Raw genomic sequence first — 16273 nt, forward strand, 5'->3', positions numbered from 1 at the left:
TATGTAGCTTGTCTGCTCTTACTAGACAAATGCTCGCTATTTCCAAGCGGCTGTTTCGAGGCAGGTTTGTCAGTGTCTACAAGAGCATCGCGAGGTGCCCCGCTCTTTGTAGCCACTTTCAGAAGCACGAAGGCAGATTGACTCTGTAATCCCTGCTTTAGTTTGTTGGCAAAGAGTGCTGTTTCAGCAAAAAAATTGCTAATCCTTTTGTCTTCAGGTAAGACCAACAGCAGTGAGCCTGCCCAGCTTGAGCTGAGTTGTCACGGCAATGCCATCCCGGTGGTCTGGCTTAGCAGGACGAGTCAGCTGGGCACCTTCACACCAAGGGACAGAGACAGACTTTTCTGAGGGACAATTTACAGCATCTAAGTGAGCTCTTTCTCCACTGACACTGTGAAGCTATGTGAATTTATGGAGCAATTTAACGTTCTGGCATACCGAATGGCGAGACATCTGGAACAGCAGTCATGACCTTACGGCCCATAAAGCTGTATCAGAACAGTTTTGCCTTGGAAGGGGTCACAGAGCGCGTAAGTGAACATATGGCCTCTAAATGCTAGCCATCGGAGTACTGCTTGGGACCTACTTGACAGGATGCCTGCCCTAACTTAGGATGCTCTTCGTTGCATGGCCAATGCACCTAAACCATAACCAGCACGGCAGGAAGATGATGGGTGGAGCAGGTCCTCAACCACGAGTCGTAATACAAGTAAATCAATTAACCCTCCTTCTAGAGGCATCTGCCATTCTCAGGGCCACAGATGCTGAATTTCTGGGATGAGGAAAAAAAACTAGCAAACCCCTGAAATTACGCACAGCTCAGCTAAAATCCGAAGCCTGTCATTGCAGACTATGTGACAACTACCATTTCCATTTCTGATATAGTTATTAATGCCACAACATATTGTCGCTTGGCTATGCTCTTAACTACAAAGCAAACTATAGTGTGTGTGTGTACACAAATATATATATATGCACACACATAAACACACACAGAGTATCCAGTGCATACATACTCACACAATATTTTCATGGTTTTTTTCCACTTGGGAAGCAGCATACTAACTATGGCGGGGTTGGTGGGGGGGGCAGGGGGGGACCTTTACCAGTAAACTGAAGCGTGCTTAACAAAAAATCTCTCGATACTAAGTTTCAGGCACTTGGTGTTCTTTGCTCCACATGCAAATCCATTTAAGGTCTTTATTGGAACGCTTTCAGCTTTGGGACTCAGTCACTTCGTGCAGTGTTGTGCAAAACAAAGCAATTACGGGCCACCTGAATGATATTGAGTTCTGTCTCCTCTGGTTTCCAAAAGACAGAACAGTTTGTGCCATAACTGATGGGCACATTAACTGCTCAGTAGGCAATGACGTTTTTCACATGTGGTCTAGATAGCTTAATGCATCTGAAATGCTAACGCTGTAGCTCTGCATCTTCTCATCTTCTTCATAAAAGTCCTAGGGAACATCATTTACTCTGCCATCAGTAATAAACTTGCAAATACCGAGACCGGAAAGTCCTCCCTTTCTGTTTGCTTACCCCATTTGCCCCAGTGCAGAAAAGGAAGCCTCTCATAACTCCCCATTTGCTTCCTTTTCATTAGCAAATGGCAGGGTGTTTTCAAACAGGTCTTTTAAAATATACATCTGGTAAAAGGGTCATAGCAAGATCAAAGGTTGTTTCCAAACACAGTTACGCATTTCTCACCACCACTCTCACTGCGCCTTTTGAACCAGCGGTGGCATTGCAGGCAGAGGCCTGAGCGCAGCTCAGCCAGACGTCTCTTAAGGAGTCCATCAGCAGTGCATAGCGGCTTTTTGAAACCTGCCCACTGCCTTCAAAAGGCCAAAAAACCCTGTATGGCCCCTCTGTTGCGCCAGCTACCGCCTTTGTGCACTTTGCGGGCTCAGCCCCAAGGCCATCCCAACCACCACAGTCGTGACAGCGCCAACTCAACAGCCTCTCCGTGAAGCTTGGACGTGCCAAGAGACGATGCTCTACAGGGAAAGGCGGAGGACACGGTATAACACCTGCCTTTTAGAGGGGTTCAGAAGTTCTGAGCTTAGGGACTGTGACTCCCCAGATGTGGTGAACAACCACACTCGTGCTGCTCACCCATTCACACTGAAGTAACCAAGGGCCTTAAGCACTCACCCACCCAAGGCCCAAATGCAGAAAGGACTCCAAAGCCGCATGGTGCGCGCCAAACTAGCTTTACCTAAACTGCCTTTTACCTGAAAAAAAGAGAGCAAGTGCACATGCACATAAAGAAAACGAGTGCAAACAGGACACGTGACTAAATCACAGCATCTCGCTAAGCATTGCTCGCTCTTCCACCTAAAGACCTGGGTGATGCTGCAAAAAGCCACCCGCTCCCTGTGCCTACAGTGGCCGGGGCTGGCATGGAGAAGGTGGTATGACTGACTCTACACAGAAAGCACCAACCACAGTTCCTTTGCCAATACTGCCTGTAAAAACTAGACCGGGCAGGACTAGTGCCAGGGTGAGGGTTAGCAGAATAAAAGCATCCCAGAGCTGACTTTTTTGCGGGACCATCCAGCTTTGGGCAGGTGGTGAGCACCAGCACCACCACCACCAGTGGCTTAGCATTTGGGCCAGCTGCATGAGGGTTCCCAGCAGCATCACCCAGCTCCTGAGGAGGTACAGAGAGGACAATGCATAAGAGTAGCCAGTTGCACATCCACAAAGGCGTCTTAAATAACCACCCCAGATAGGACTCATGAGGCTAGAGTCAGGATTTATACTTCCGTTGTATCCATATACGCACTGAGCCAAGGGAGCTGGGCCAACAGGTGAAAAAAATTTAGATGACAGATCCCACACTTCACCCATAAACCTTGAGATATTACGTATTGTTTTCCCACAACGCTTTATCAACATAAGTCAAAAGTAAAAAGAAAAAAAAAGCAAAAAAAAAAACCCAAACCCAACAAACCCACAAAACCCATAAGGTTTTTAATTACAGGAGCCTTAAGCCCACTTGAGCAGTGAGGGAACCAAACCCCTGTCTAGAAAAGGAAAGAAGGGGTCTAGGTGATCGTTTTAAAATGTGAAAGTGGTCTACGCCGTGAATTCAAAACCCATAAAATGTTATGAACGGTTGAACACTATTTTTATACCACTTACATAAAAAGATACAGGGAGAAGAAGCTGTGCAAATAGAGAAACAGTACTTCCAAGTGCAAACACGCAGCTCTACTATTTAGAAAGCTTAAAACATTTACGCTCTCTCGCAAAACGCTCCATTAAAGGAAAAGACAGTCTACTTGTTCTGTTTAATTTTCTATGACATGTTTCAACTTCTAGTTTATATCTACCTTTAATGTCGGAAATGAGCATAAATATCTGTAAACGGACCATTCCTGAGGGACACAGCGGCGTTCAGAAAGGAATATTAATGCCAATGTATAGGCTTGAAATGCCTTTACTGGGACCCCCAGCTACCAGAGCAATAAAATCAGAGCCCACTAGATGGCACTGGAAGCCAACATAGAGAGCTGTGTTTTCAAAAAAAAAAAACAGCCATCAGCATAATAAAACCCCAACTAAGCAGCAGAGCCTCTGTGCTCAGTATCACTGACTGCAAGGAGCTGCGCAGGGTGCAAGTCAGCATTTTTCCCCCTGTAGCTGCCAGCTCACGACTGCTGACACCAAGAGCCCCACTGCTGCAGACATGCCAAGGTACCTCGCAGGGAGCCATGAATGCTGTCCCCACCTTCTTTAATTAGCTGTAGAAATGCTACTGGGCACAAATGAATGAGAAGTGGGTGAGGTGGGGGGGTAGTGAAATGAGCTAACAACCTCTTTTCCACCCATGAAGCCACTGACCCCTGGGGGCTGCTCTCCCAGCGAGGCATCCGTACCTTCTCCTGGAGAAAAAGTGGGTTTATGAATCTTCAGAAGTAGCTATGTTGCAGAAATCCTACAGACCGGGCAATAAGCACATGTTATGGTGGCATTACTCTATTCACTGTTATTCTACAAAGATAAGCACTTTTGGGGTGAAAATGGTTTAGAACTGTTAAGAAATCTGAATGACTTATTAGAGCTTGTGCGCAGGAAAGCGGGCCCAGCCTTCACCTAGTTGATCTGAGGGCAATGGGCAGCTACACCACACAGAACACCTACCGACGTAAAAATCTCTGCTGTGCTCGTGTAAAGCCTAGCTTACAGGACTGGAAAGCTTTTATCTTCTTGAAAAGCATTTATAAAGCATTGTCTTTGCAAAAAGCCATCCACGAAGAATTAGTGTCATGTGCAATGACCCACACATCATTAACAAACAGCAAAGTACTTTTTACCATTTAACATCAATATGGGGGGGGGGGGGGGGGAGGAAAATCAGAAACACTTATTTCGTACAAGTTTTAAGTCGTGTCCAAACCCACGTCCAGCTTCATGCTGCCAGGCATTAGCCCTCCCTGTCCTCCTGTGCGCACGACCTGCAGCAGCAAAGCCATATGCTGCGTCATCTAAAAGAGATCGATGACAGAAGAACACCTCTAAGGTTTTGGGTTTGATGGGTTTCAAGAGCAAGGAGGCCTACGTTCAAAATGCTTTATGTCTTTCTTGGAAAAACAAATTAAAACATTAGCTTATGCCACCAGTTGCATATATTACATAAAGTTTTTTTGGCTCAGAATCAGAAAAGGGAAAACAACTCTGAAAAATTGATCTTCTGGGGGTGAAACAACTTTAAAAACTTCATATGCAAGTACCAGTTTAGGAACAATTTCACTGCAGTTGAAATTAAATAGTTTAAATTTATTGCTCAATTTCACATGAGCTAACTATTTTAAAAAAAGCTTTTTCTCCTCTTTTACATTAAAGTACATTCTAAAATTAAAACAGCCTGACAAGTCAAGAAAACAGTTGGCCTTAACAGGACACGTGGGGAATAGCTTCACCCTTTTTTTTTTGTTTTGCTAGAAGCCGAAGTGCAGCATTTATTCTAAAGTAGTAAACAAAAACACGTCTAAAGCTTGGTATGTCTATCTTCTATATGTGCATTTAAATACGTTCACAATTAATAGTCTGCCTTCCTGAAATAGCTTGCTATTATACATATATATATGTATAATATATATACATATATATGTGTGTGTGTATGTATAAAAAAATATATGTAATAGCTTGCTATTATACATAAATATACATATAATAGCTTGCTAAATACATTTTTTAAAGCTTTTCATTTCTGTGGTGACCAAAACCAGACTAGCTTCTCTAACTAGGGACAGCTTGACCATTTCTGTCCTGCTGCAAGGATCTTTTTGCTTTCTATTTATAATTAAAATTACAGAAAAAGAAAACAGAGGCGATCACACAGCACACACCTCTAATTGAAACAGAGGGTGGGGGTTTTTGTGTGTCATTAACTGCAGGAAAATTCATTTCCATTAATTCCTCGAGCTCCTTCGATCCCTTGCTGGAAGCTATTTCCAAAAGAGAGAAACCCACACCCTCTGCACCCAGGCCAGGCTGGGGTCCCCGTCCCAGCCTCCGCCGCCGTGTCTGCAGGCGGCAGCATGGCAGCAGCTTTCACACGCGGTGGCTTTGCTCTCCCCAAGCCACCCGAGCTCCAGCTGAGTGGAGAGCAGAGCTGGGCAGGGGGAAGAACAGGAGCAAGCAGAGCTTCCCGTCAATCAGCAGAGGGCTTTTGACTCCAAGAGAGCTACCAAGCTAGAGCTGCTGTACCAGGCTCTGCTGTACCAGGCTCACCCGCACAAATCCAGACCCACACGAATCCCGATGGGCAACAGCCGGCGGGTCGGACAGTGCCTGTAGAAGACGTCGGGGCTGCTGCAACCTGGTGGGGCTCTGGGGAGTCGGGTCAGTTCTTCAGGCACTTACTGAACCCAGCTCCAACTCACAACAGGCTCCTCGGGTGCTCTAAAAAAAAAATCACCACCACTTGAGAGCAAGATTTCTCTTTTAATTAACAGAGTACTTTGGAGCAAAATCCCCATGGCATATATCCAAAAAGGAACTTTAACTGTCAAAATCATCAGCACTGTAATGCTAAAGCTTTAGCCGCATGGCCCACAGAACACACCTACAACCACTTTTAGGCATCTGAAATCTCCCACTGAATGTTTTGGAAGAGCCAGGGCCTTTAGAACTGATCCCATAAATAACAGCGAGGAACCGATTGCTCAACCCCCAGTTTTCAAACTGCTCCTTTAGGTCTATTGTCTTCCCGGAGCTACTCCCTGCTGGCATAAAGGGATTGTGTTAAAGTAACTGGATGCTTGGTCATATGACTACAGAAAAGCTAGAACAAAGCAAAAATGTTAGCTGGGCAAACTTTGCTTGTGAAACAGCAAAACCTGTCCTCTCTTCCCTCCTCTCAAATCCCAAAAGACCGGAATGTTACAAAAGCAAGAACTAGGTTGCTATGACTACTATAAATTAACATCAACATCTTCTCCTTAACACTTTCCTAATATTTTTCAATCTTAATCTAAAGTTTTCTGTATCATGTTTCTGATTTAAAGTATGCTAGAATTGTTCAGATATTTCAATAATTAATTTAAGAGAACATGTACTGTTTTGCCCCGATTAATTTCTACAACCCACCATGCATTGTAGCAGGAACTTCAGCTTTGGCAGGGAGGATGTCCTCTTATTGTTAGTGGGAGGAAGACACTCATCTTTCCGTCTTCAGCAAGAGCCACATGTGAATAAACAAGACAGCTTTATAATGAACCTCAGCGTCCACCAACAGGCTCTAATTGCCCTAATAAACCTCCCCTGGGGCCCCCATGTACCTGAGGGGCTGCTGGCCAGGGAGCTGTGTGCAAGCTCAGCCCTTGGCTTGGGTCCTTGCTTGAGCTTTTGTGGCTGCTCTTGCACCATGCTGGCCTAGGAGCTTCCTTGTGGCAACACGCATGCTTGGTGATCTGGACTCGTGGCTGACCCTTGCTGCTGCCACCGGACTCTTCTGGTTTGGGCAGCTCAGGTGTAACTCAGAGAACATTCTGCCCTGAACGTTCTGCAAAAGCAGCACAACTGGGAGAAGATGGACAGCTGTAGGTGGGCTGGTGGTGCGACACACAGCAGAGGAGCACAGAGCCACCACACAGCATGGTGGTGTCCACAGATTCACTTACCTCAAACTACAGTGCTTTAGTGTCCAGCTCTCCCCACGCGTGCTGGGAAGAGAAGATGGACAGGAGCCAACAGGTGGGCTGCAGAGCCCAAACTGCTTTGTGGGACCAGCTCTCTGCACCTCCAGGCTTCATGGGTAAAGAAGGATTGCTGACAACTTCTCCTCCCGCTTTTTTGCCTATTTAGATTGGGGAGCGGGTTGGGTCAGGCATTGTTCTATAGTATGTTGTTTAGTGTAATGGGTCGTTACATCTTTCTCATTCACCATGTGTTTTTTCAGTGTAGTGATGTCTAAGAACCCAATATCTGCAAAAATGATTCTTCCCTGTAGACAAGAGGACTGACAAAGTGAATTGATCATACTTTCTTCCCAAAATAGGGTTAAGGTTGTGCATGTTTTGAATCCTATTAGTAAATTACATTACACAAGCCAACATCTCTGTTTGCTACAGTGAAATTGCAAATTAACCCCCTATAAAAGTAGGTCAGCTCACATCACCTGAAAGATCAGTACTGTGTGATCAATCTTAATATCGTTATCAAGTAATCTGAAGAAATCTGTTTGGCAGACAATGCACTTTGACTCCATGCCCAGGGCTTCTGCTTTGTGATTAATGATTGTGCTATTCCCCATTTGTCCCCTGATAAGTTACACCTGTCCACCACTTAAGCAGACTTCATCTGAAATTCATGGAAGCATTAAAAGTCACTAAAAGGGAAAGAAGAAAAAAAGAGGAAAAATGCTCTCGGTATTTAAGGGAAAAGTTGCTGGACTCGCTCTTTGACAATCATATGTTTTCAGAGTGCTTCTGATTGAATGCTTTCCAGATATATACAATACTTTTTACACATACGACTCTGAACATAGGCTTACTGTTAAAGGAGCTTTTTCCCATTATATTATTATCCAACCCGCCAAAAGAGCAGAATCTATTGTCTACAGGTCAGACTAAATTAGGCTGCAGCCCTCCAAGTACCAGCTGGTAAAATTGTGTGATGTGTGGATATTTGTGCGATGCCATTTACTGAAACTATATATTTTTGTCCCGTAGTATTTTCTCCAAAGGTTATTGACTGAATCATTGTTGACTGATTTACTGCCATACGTGAACCATCTCTTTTGGCTGCTGCCAGTGCTGCGGTTCTCCGAGACGTAGGAGGCCAGCAGAAGGCTGCCTGCCCTTCAAGGGGGATTTGTACACAGCATGGACTTCATTTTGGATTAAATGCAACTGTGAATATCATTAATGATTAACACAATTATGAGATAGTTCCCTCAGGTTGCTGCTTCATATCATGAAACACTGGGTAGCTAAAAAGGCTTAATGGCCTAAAAAAAGTGAAAAATGCCTTCCTCCACTGCTTGTTTTTGACTACCCGGTTGTGCCAGTGCAACTATTTGTGGGATCGAGCTGTGTTCTGGGTACGTTCCTGGCATAAAACGAAAGCAAGAACTGAGGGGCTGCAGCTACTCCACTGGGACAGAGACAAACCGCGGGCGGCACAAATAGTCTTAAACTGAGACTGTCACAGGACACTTAGTTATGGCTTCAACAGACACGTGGCAGAGAGCACCCAACGTGCTGAATAAGAGTTACATAAATGCCAAATATAACTTGCATATGAACAAACACCCGTAGCTGTTTGCTTCATCTACTCCAGCATCTGTATGAACGCTGCATTTGAACACCGCCAGGACAGGAGCAGGAGTGTATGGTTGGACTCGGTGGTCTCAAAGGTCCCTTCCAACCATGAAGATTCTATGATTCTATGATTTTGATCTCGTGTTTACATTCTGAGGCGCTACAATGTTATGCAGAGCTGCATTTTGCTTCGTTTGTCTTTCCTGACAGAGACTATTTCCTGGTAATTTTTTCCAAACAGCTCACTGGCAAAAGCTGGTGCCACGTCTTGGTATTTTATAACTGGGGCTGGTTCAGCCACGCAGCGAGCGGAAGAGCCGGCACCTCCCCCACCCTCCAAAAAACCCTTTTAAAATAAAGGACTCGACTGTTCAGAACTGGAAAAATATTTCCTCCAAAATCTTACCAAGAAAAATAATGGGTGGATGCTTTCAAGGTAATTTCGGTGTTTTTTCAGGCAAAACTTTTGGGAATATGCTCGTAACCTAGTTCAGTACATTTCCTGCGTGAGCCTATAGAAGTCAAACTGCCCAGTGACTTCAACAAGATTTCAGTGTGTCAAAGAAAAAAATAAATCTGAAGAGCATTTCTTCAAGCTTCTTTGCTCTTTTAGAAACTCCTCAGTACCTTCTTGCATTCTTTGGTTTTAATATTTAAAGAAATATTAATCGATCTCTCTCAGAGCCCTACAAAACCGAGTGTATCTCTGGCTGCAATAAAGTCAGCAGAAATTGTATAAAAACAGAATATTCACATGGCAGATACTTAACTCTTCAACAAATTCATAATTCTTTATATCTCCAAGTAACACATTTCCTGCAGCCAAGAGATGACTAAAATGATTTAACTGAATTTCACAACTTTGCAGATAACTGAGAACAGCAGGCAAAATTGCAGCAAAAAAAGCAAACAACTTTCCTCCCCTCCCCAACAGGACTCTCTTTCAGCAGCTTGCTTCACAAAATAAACAACCTTCCCGGTACAAAAAGCAGCAGGAATCTTGTGATTTTAAAATAAGGTATGCGAGGGGTTTTGTTTTGGTTGTTTTCAATCCACATCATACAACAAGATTATTATTTTTTTTTTTTATGGAACACAAATGCCCCGTGTAAAGTCCTCCTCGCAGCCTCGAATGGACCTTGCCTTGTATGTGCTGGGAAAGGTGGTATCTAAGTGCACAGGTACCTTCGTCTGACAGAGGGCCAAACCTGCAAGCTTCACCCGCAAGCATTTGATAATAAAATGTACAGGAATACAATCCCCTTCCCTTTCCCTCGCGTTAAGACATTCTTCTCATCAGAACTGGGCGAGTTCTCTTGTAGAAGGGTTCTCTCATAGAAAGACACTGCGCATTGTACTGGCATAAGTGAAAAGGCAGCATATCCAAGAAGGGAAAAAAACAGCCGCGCAGGCTCGGCTTCCCAACCTGCTCTCCCTGGGACTGAGGAAAAGGGCTGGGACTACATACGGCCAGATGGAGGACGAAGCTTCCATGGAGCAGCTTAGCAAACGCTCCGCCGCCCGAGAGCGAGACTTCCTCGTCTCAGGCCTCTCGACATGCCTCCCAGCCATGTGCTGAGCCCAGGATTTGAACCATCTGTGCTAGACCTCCCCAGTAATAATCTGATGTTTTAGTTGGCCGTAAAGTTGGAAAGAAACAACAAAAGAGATAAAACGTAACAAAAGCCAAAGAAGTGACAAAACAAATGAAATGGCTGGAGAAAATAGAGCAAACGCATAATAAATATAATCGTTAACATCTCATGTGCCAGTAATTTGACAGGCAAAATCAAGGATGACTCAGATATTTTTCAAGTTTTTTAAAAATCGAGCTGTTATCCACAAATCTCACTTGATTTTATTTTTCTAGAGATCCTTTGTTTCGTTATGTTGGGTACACACCCCATACAGTCACGGTTTTATTTTGCACACAAACAGAAAAACAAAAGTGCCAAGACTTGCTGATATCAGAGAGGGCTAATGGTTTTAAAGGCAACAATATGATTTCCCGTAATCTGCTTCTATATCATGAGTAGTTTTAGTGGCTACAAAAAAGAAATAGGGAGGAAAAACCGAGGTCCCATTCAAGTTTTACTTTAAACATTGCTTCTTAGTTACTGCCAAAATACTACCAATATGCATTTGGCTAGAGGACACGAATACCAGTAACCTTATGTGCAAATACAAGAAGGGTTAGTCGATTCCTCTTTCTATCCCAAGGGGTCATTGTTATTTTTGCAGGTATTACTAACGCTACCTGTCTTTCCTAGGCCCATTATTTTACATAACAGCTGAAGAATGTCCAGTCTTATGATGCTTAGCACTAGCTCTATGTTTCTACAGCAGGCAGGTACAGAGGAACCCCCTCAGCTCAAGAAGCACAATACTTGTTAGTAAGTATTTGTTGAATCAGGCCCTGTGCTTCTTTTCTGTACGAGGTACGGATCCAGCTGCCTCCATACAGTATTTTACCATTAGAATTTCGGTGCCCTCAGGAATGATGAATACTTTGAAACGCTACGCTGAGATGGCTTTCCACCTCAGAAACGTCTGCTTTTAGGAAGTGTTGAACAATGCCTTTTGTGTGCATTTAACTTCATCTCCCATGTAGGCCACCAGTTTTAAGAAGTCATAGTCATACAAGCCACGAAGAGCAGACCCGTATCTTTCCGTAGCTAGCACTGGTAGAAACTGCTTTTGTTTCATGTGTCTTTGTTTTTGATTCATGTGTCTCCGCTACTATTCATGCCACCAGGTCATGCCAAAACCCCCAGCCTAATGCTGTTTGCCCCCTTCCACGTGTTTGTCCCGGAGGTTTCCGGAATTAAACCTGGTCCTAGAAGAGCTGGCAATAAAGTTTAAGAGGTTTGCAATTAAGTCTTTAAACTGATATTCAGATTCTAATCCAGGTAATGGATTAAACAGCTAGTAGGAAGAAGAGTATTCATAATATACCCTTCAATTTGTAGATACTGTGGGGCTTTTGGGGGGCAAAGGCGTAATTTTGGGGGATTTTTTTTTTTTCAGAGAGAAGGCAGACCAGGGAAGCATATTGCTCTTCTCCCATGTATATGTAGATATAATTTTTCTTTTTTCCCACAGGACATTTTATTGTCAGTGTTGCACGCTTGATTTTTTTTGTTTGTTTGTTTGTTTGATAGGATAAAGGCTCCTTGCTTTTAACATCCCAATGAGTTAAAAGAAAGTTTTGGCCTTGGTTTATTCATGACATAACTCCATGGACTCCAGTGGAAAAACAGCAAGTATCCGTCTGTTCTACAGTGTTCTTTAAAAAAAGAAGTTGTTAAAATATCACATAGCTTTTTCATGAGTTTTACAGCAAACTATTGTTCACACAAAAAACATGTAACCAAATTATAAAAGGAGGAATTATGTAAAACCTTATGAATCCTGTTGCAGGCTCTAATTTCTAGGTAGATCAAGCGCAGCTTTTTTTCCTGCGATTTCAGAAATCCTGTTTTAATTTGGATGACTCCAAGGCAACAGAAATACTTTTTTCTTCTTCTCGGGTTGAACTGTTTATCCCTGTCTCACTTCCCAGAACCACAAAGTACAGGGCAAAATCTGCATCTTATTCATTAAAAATAAACAGGAAATTTCTGCAGCAATATTCTGTTTTTCCCTCAGAATAAAACCAGAACTTCATGTTGGCTGATACTGCAAATGATATAACTGTGGCACCCCACCCATTTCTGGGTTTTGCCACCTCTGTTCGGTCTGTATTTTGGATATGTTACAAGCATGTTAAACTGTGAGCAAACAAACAGACAAACAAAAAAATTAATGGTAAAATACTACAAAATCAATCATTCCAAAGAGAATGTGAGGTGGAAAGAGAAACATCCACCATAGGAAGCACTGCAGAGGCGAGAGTCTGTGGCAGGAGGTGGTGGAGATGTTCTGCTCTCAGAGGATGGAACCACAACAAAAAGGCAGCGTTTCAGGCACGCCGCCTGCTCCTCGGGTCGGACCTGGCACGTCTGACATCAGCCTACACCTACCTTAGGCAAAATTTTTAAGCCGTCCTAGAGTGATGTCATGGAAGACTCAAACCACTGTAAATATCATGCTTGTGGTCATCAATGAAACAAAATTAGTTTTTGTACAAGACAAGAGCTTTTACCCCACCCAGTGATGTGACCAGAGGAGAAAGGGCTTTAAATGAGGAGAGAATAATCTTGTACTCTTCAAGTGCAACACAGGTTTACGTGCAAAGCTTAAGTGTCTTAAAAACAGAACCAAAACTTGGGCTTCTCTAGAAAAAGAGCTGGCAGAAGGGAAAACAGTTTTCACAGAACAGTATCAGCATGGAGACAGTATAATCCTAAAAAAATAGCAGGGAAGCCCTGAAGAGAAAGCTCAGTTCTTGCCAATAAAATGACGTGGCAGGTGTGGTAGGTAAGACACTCTTCTGATGTCTTAAATCCTGGATAAAATCTGGTTCTATACATATGACTTCTGGCATATTCAGGCAGAGGTGGGTCCATCTACTTTGCTTTCCATTCCCCACAGCAAAATTGTCTATTATTGCAAAGAAGTCAGATGCTGCAAAGGCAGGGGAAGAGAAAGGAAGGATTACGCTAAAAAAAAGAATATATGAACCTACAAAGATTTTATTCTCCTATCAATATAAGGGTATATCAAAAACATTGGAAAATAACAGAAACTGAATCACAGCTTCTTTATATATATTCTGATGCTGTTTCTCCTATAAGAGTGGTCCTGATGTATTCCCCCGCCCGCTCCACAGATAATTTGAATCCATCAATGCGTTAATAGATTTCAGACTGTCAAACCCGTAGTATCTATATACGGCCTCTGCCAAAGTACGTATCTTGACATAGACTCCCATATGTTTTGTTCGGTCTGTTATTAAATTAATCAAACATGGCAGCTACTACTAATGGCTTGCCTTAATAATCCGCATCCATCTCCACGCGGACAGGGTTTGTGTATGCTGCCACAGTTACATATGCTGAGCTCAGCTCTGGGCATGTTCGTCCTGCCCTCCCATACAGCTCACATTCATTCTCTGTTGCCACTCGTCGACATCTCATATTTATCACCGACGGGAGACACAGGTGCAGGCAGTGCTAAACTGACGCACTGAGTTGCCAGATTTGATGCAAAAGCAATGGCAGAAATTTCACATTTGCTAAATCCAAAAAGTGGATTTCGTAGCTTTCAAAAAACACCCAAGTGCTCTGTCTTGGTTTCCCGCCTGTTCAAAGGAAGTTATGTTTTCTCTCTAATGCTGAAACGGCTTTTCCAGAGCTACAGAAAAGAATGCTTGTAAGATTATTTTCATATTTTCAAGTTCTCATTTCAAGTTCACATTCTACTCATTTCCCCTGTTTCCAGTGCAATTTGATTTTGGTAGGTGACTCATAATAGTGGCTTCAGCTTAACCCTTTTGAGTGCATCCATCATTCTGGTCAGGATCACGGGTAACGGTGCCCTCTATAAAAACTAAATAACATACTTGACTGAAATATTAATTGGTTATGTACATATTTTCCACTCAAATAGCTTCACCTACTAACTCATGAAAGCCTTTAGTACATGAAAATTATGAGATTAAACATGATGCTTTTCGATATACTTGTTCCCTTCCACCTTGGAAAAACAGTATTAGCTAAAGCCGTTTGTGTTATCTGAAGGGATCTCTCTAATGCTTCATCTACTAAACAACTCCATTAAATTCTCGATCCGTAGTAGAAATAAGGTGCAATTTCAATCAGCCAGGGATTTCAGATGCCTTTATCACTACTGAGAGGCAGTAAATCCATACTTATTCAGTCTATCAAATATCAGATGATGTGTATGTTAAAAGACCTCCCAGGATTTGACTAGTCGCTCATGAGGTTGAACGCATAAAGAACAAAATGGCCGTCTTTTACCATTGCTGTTTGTCACAGCATTTGTGAAATGCTGGGTGCCAGAGAAATACGGCCCAATACGACAATAATTACAGTTGCATGAACGGAAAATCATTCGAAACAACAGACTCCTATCATCGCCGAATCTCAAGCCCCAGAACATGCTTTGCAGTCTTTAACAGACCTTGGCTTCAGAAGATTGAAAAAGAGATCAGGCAGCTTTCATCGCACCAAGCGAATTAGGGAATACTTCTCCTGCCAAACTGAGAAAGCGGAGGTGGAAATCTCTCTCTGCTGTGGTACGAACATCCATAATTCTGGCATCACCTAGATTTTCAGAGGTTGATTGGCTTTGAAAACGTACGCTGTAATGTTGTGTAAGGAAGATTCAGGAGGTACTAGCTGAGTGTTTTGAAGATAGACAATGTTAAATATTACGCCTTCTGTAGAAAACATAAGAGGCAGAAATAATTCTATCTGCTCTCCAACATTTTAAAACCATGATACGCTGTGCATTCATCAGAAGTATAATTTTACTTGACTGTGAAGATACGGCATCCATCAACTCATAAACCAGTAGGAAATAATGTGTTCTGGAAAAAATATTTGTTGGAAATCCAACCGTCCATTTTTCATAAAATAGGTTCAGTACACGTACATATTGGCCTTTGAGTACTATAGGCAAGATTACATACAACAGAGGTATTTATAGAATCAAGAAAGACTGTTGACGCTCTATGGCCCCTTGTAGCACACAACCACTCATCCAGCCCTTTTATCCAGCTTATTCTCCTGATGCTTCGCGTGCGTGACCCTGGGAGGCGGACTGGGGCTGAAGAGCAAGCGCCGGCTTCCTGCAAAGGGGGTAATCTGACAAGGAGACCTGATGCAGGCAGAGCAGCTAGTCATCAGAAGAAGGAAAAAAGGACCATGTCCCCTAGCTGTAATCCCCTGCAGGGTCCAGGGCTGTTAAAATATTCTCATATCATTGCCTCAGGGCCTGTTTGTTTGGGTTTTTTTTACTGTTTTGGGTTTTTTTTTTTCTTTCTTTCTGTAAATGAAACACATGATTTTGTTTCTGCTACCAGTCTGATGTATGCAGAAAGTTTTCGTGATGCCCACACAAGTGTTTTCATGCTGAACATTTACATGCAGTAACAGCATTCGCACCAGTTATTACAGCAAATCGTGCCCTCGTGAGGATGCACAACACTTTTTAGGATCTAGCAAACAAAGTTTCAGTCAAGTGAAGTTTTTTAAAGAATGTAAATACCACATTCAGAGCAAGTTGTGGTTTTATTTTAATAAGTGGTCTTAGAGCTAGGATTTAACTGACTCCTGTATCAGTCAGACTTCAAGGAAAGCACCCACATCTTCAGCAGCACACTGACTGAAGCCACCCTTTTCCATCCACCCATAGACAAAAAGCTCATTGATTGGAAATGCAACGTGGCTACACAGCTGGGTATTAATGACCACTGGCAAGCTTTCGAAGGGGCTACAAATAATGTTAAACAGAGATTAGCAATGGAAGCTTCTGTACTTTTCCGAGTAGTTGAGTAGAGCTGACAAAAGGTAGATTATTTTTTTTCCTGAAAC

Source organism: Rissa tridactyla, chromosome 4, assembly GCF_028500815.1.
Source record: "Rissa tridactyla isolate bRisTri1 chromosome 4, bRisTri1.patW.cur.20221130, whole genome shotgun sequence".
Classification (NCBI taxonomy): domain Eukaryota; kingdom Metazoa; phylum Chordata; class Aves; order Charadriiformes; family Laridae; genus Rissa; species Rissa tridactyla.